General features: G+C 43.9%; 1 pseudogene; it reads right to left on the bottom strand.

Moving 5' to 3' along the window:
* Positions 1–1488: 1488 nt before the first annotated feature.
* LOC126482430 (5S ribosomal RNA) lies at positions 1489–1606 on the bottom strand (annotated as a pseudogene).
* Between the last annotated feature and the right edge of the window lie 2395 nt (positions 1607–4001).

Below are 4001 nucleotides of genomic sequence, written 5' to 3'. Positions count from 1 at the left end.
ATGGTACCAGAAGGTGTTAGCGAGGGAAGGATTAATTCCTGTTGAGTGCTAGTGGTAACCATCCTGAAAAAGAAAAACCTGCAGATGTGACGAAGGCATACCACTTGTTTGTGGCTATCAGTTTCTTAACAAGTGCATTGTTACAGATTCTTATCCAGTCGCATAATAATGGAACCTTTGGATAATCCGGAGCAATGCAGATATTTTTCTACCATGGATCTGCAGAGTGGCATTTCAAGGTCTCTTAGACGGGGTATTGTGGGAACTGAGACCTGGACAAAATATGGTGTATTTAGATGACATAATTGAGTTGGGAAAGAACATGGAAAAGCATGTATTGCAGATATAAAAGTGTTTAAGTGGTTTGGAAGAAGTACAGTATTTACGACATGTAACTAATCATGGGGTACAGATAGACCTCAGGATACTAAAAGCTGCACAGAATTTTGCTGCACCATGTTTAGGAAAAGAGTTAGTAGGTAGATAGTAACTGTTCTATCGGTAATTCGAATGATTCGTTTTTTGAATGAATTAATTTATAACATATGTATGTATGACTAGTGTTAACGTTAATGAACATATTACTTTTTAGTCCCGCTTATGAAACTACATTAAAGTTCAATTGTTCTTGGGCTTGGCGAAATATTACTGGAAGTTTGAACAAAAATTTGTGGAAATGCTATGGTGCTCACTCTTTTAAAGATGAAAGGAGAAAACTTTCACTGAACAGTGGAGTGCAAGGACATTCTGAGTGAGATGAAAGAACTGTTAACAACTGGACTGACTTTAGTTTTCCCAAATTATGTGAAGGCATTTATGCTTTCATGCAATGTTAGCAATCATGCACTTAGCTATTTATAAAGTCAGGAAGTGGACAGGCAGAACATCTCACCGTCTCTGCCTCGTGACAGTTGAGTGGAACAGAAAAGAATACCCTAAATGGAGAAAGATATGCCCAGTCTCACATATGGCATAGCATATTTTTGATGTTATTTCATGAGAGAAAATTAAAGATCGGAACAGTTCATGCAGCTTTGGAATGACTGCTAGGTTTAAAAGCCTTCGAACAACTTAACATGCTGGATGGTAAAACTCGGTGAATTTAATTTTGAAGTGAGTCATTGAGCTTGGAAGCTGCACAGAAATGTCAGTCGACTGATACAGAAAGTATTGTCTGATACAATGAGTATGTTCCACATCTGCAGAGTGACAGAAGGCACAAGTAGCTGGTGCAGTTTGCTGGTTATTTGCAACACAACCACAATTCATTATACAACTAAACTTCTCCCGAACAGGCCGTGAAGGCCCAACGGTATCGACCGGCGCCGTGTCATCCTCAACTGACAGGCATCACTGGATGCGGATATGGAGGGGCATGTGGTCAGCACACCGCTCTCACAGCTGTATGTCAGTTTCCGAGACCGGAGCCGCTACTTCTCAAACAAGTAGCTCCTCAGTTTGCCTCACAAGGGCTGAGTGCACCCTGCTTGCAAACAGTGCTCGACAGACCAGATGGTCACCCATCCAAGTGCTAGCCCGATCCGACAGCGCTTAACTTCGGTGATCTGATGGGAACCGGTGCTACCACTGTGGAAAGGCCATTGGCACAATTTATTATGCAGACCTCATATTATGGTAGCAGTTATGATGCAAAACGAGGCATTAAAATGGGTACATGATCATGTTTTAGCAGAAAGTCATAGAACAACAAAATCATATGTAGCAGATCAATATAGGTGTAGAACACATAAATATGACATATGTACACTACTGGCCATTAAAATTGCTATACTACGAAGATGACGTGCTACAAACGCGAAATTTAACCGACAGGAAGAAGGTGCTGTGATATGCAAATCATTAGCTTTTCAGAACATTCACACAAGGTTGCCGCCGGTGGCGACACCTACAACGTTCTGACATGAGGAAAGTTTCCGACTGATTTGTCATACACAAACAGCAGTGGACCGGCGTTGCTTGGTGAAACGTTGTTGTGATCCATCGTGTAAGGAGGAGAAATGCGTACCGTCATGTTTACGACTTTGATAAAGGTCGGATTGTAGCCTATCGCGATTGCAGTTTATCGTATCGCGACATTGCTGCTCGCGTTGGTCGAGATCCAACGACTGTTAGCAGAATATGAAAGCGGTGGGTTCAGGAAGGTAATACGGAACGCCATGCTGGATGCCAACAGCCTCGTATCACTAGCAGTCGAGATGACAGGCATCTTATCCGCATGGCTGTAACGGATCGTGCAGCCACGTCTCGACCCCTGAGTCAACAGATGGGACGTTTGCAAGACAACAACCATCTGCACGAACAGTTCGAAGACGTTTGCAGCGGCATGGACTATCAGCTCGGAGACTATGGCTGCCGTTACCCTTGACACTGCATCACAGACAGGAGCACCTGCGATGGTGCACTCGACGACGAACCTGGGTGCACAAATGGCAAAATGTCATTTTTTCGAATGAATCCAGGTTCTGTTTACAGCATCATGATGGTCGCATCCTTGTTTGGCGACATCGCGGTGAACGCACATTGGAAGCGTGTATTTGTCATCGCCATACTGGCGTATCACCAGGCTTGGTGGTATGGGGTGCCATTGATTACACGTCTCGGTCACCTCTTGTTGGCATTGACGGCACTGTGAACAGTGGACGTTACATTTCAGATGTGTTACGACCCGGGGCTCTACGCTTATTCGATCCCTGCAAAACCCTACATTTCAGCAGGATAATGCACGACCGCATGTTGCAAGTCCTGTACGGGCCTTTCTGGATACAGAAAATGTTCGACTGCTGCCCTGGCCAGCACATTCTCCAGATCTCTCACCAATTGAAAACGTCTGGTCAGTGGTGGCCGAGCAACTGGCTCGTCACAATACGCCAGTCACTACTCTTGATGAACTGTGGTATCGTGTCGAAGCTGCACGGGAAGCTGTACCTGTACACGCCATCCAAGCTCTGTTTGACTCAATGCCCAGGCGTATCAAGGAAGTTATTACGGCCAGAGGTGGTTGTTCTGGGTGCTGGTTTCTGAGGATCTGTGCACCCAACTTGCGTGAAAATGTAATGACATGTGAGTCCTAGTATAATATATTTGTCCAACGAATACCCGTTATCATCTGCATTTCTTTTTGGTGTAGTATATCTCTGACGTCGATCTCTTGTAGAATTTTAGAACATGTTTTTTGCTCGCGTATCATTTCTGGAAACCCAGAATCTACTATGTAGGAATCAACATGGATTCCGGAAACAGCGATCGTGTGAGACCCAACTCGCTTTATTTGTTCATGAGACCCAGAAAATATTAGATACAGGCTCCCAGGTAGATGCTATTTTTCTTGACTTCCGGAAGGCGTTCGATACAGTTCCGCACTGTCGCCTTATAAACAAAGTAAGAGCCTACGGAATATCAGACCAGCTGTGTGGCTGGATTGAAGAGTTTTTAGCAAACAGAACACAGCATGTTGTTATCAATGGAGAGTCGTCTACAGACGTTAAAGTAACCTCTGGCGTGCCACAGGGGAGTGTTGTGGGACCATTGCTTTTCACAATATATATATAAATGACCTAGTAGATAGTGTCGGAAGTTCCATGCGGCTTTTCGCGGATGATGCTGTAGTATACAGTGCAGCATTAGAAAATTGTAGCGAAATGCAGGAAGATCTGCAGCGGATAGGCACTTGGTGCAGGGAGTGGCAACTGACCCTCAACATAGACAAATGTAATGTATTGCGAATACATAGAAAGAAGGATCCTTTATTGTATGATTATATGATAGCGGAACAAACACTGGTAGCAGTTACTTCTGTAAAATATCTGGGAGTATGCGTGCGGAACGATTTGAAGTGGAATGATCATATAAAATTAATTGTTGGTAAGGCGGGTACCAGGTTGAGATTCATTGGGAGAGTGCTTAGAAAATGTAGTCCATCAACAAAGGTGGTGGCTTACAAAACACTCGTTCGACCTATACTTGAGTATTGCTCATCAATG

Source organism: Schistocerca serialis, chromosome 5, assembly GCF_023864345.2.
Source record: "Schistocerca serialis cubense isolate TAMUIC-IGC-003099 chromosome 5, iqSchSeri2.2, whole genome shotgun sequence".
In the NCBI taxonomy this organism is placed as follows: domain Eukaryota; kingdom Metazoa; phylum Arthropoda; class Insecta; order Orthoptera; family Acrididae; genus Schistocerca; species Schistocerca serialis.
Note: the sequence above shows the minus strand (reverse complement) of the source record. Positions and strands in the feature narration are given on the sequence as shown.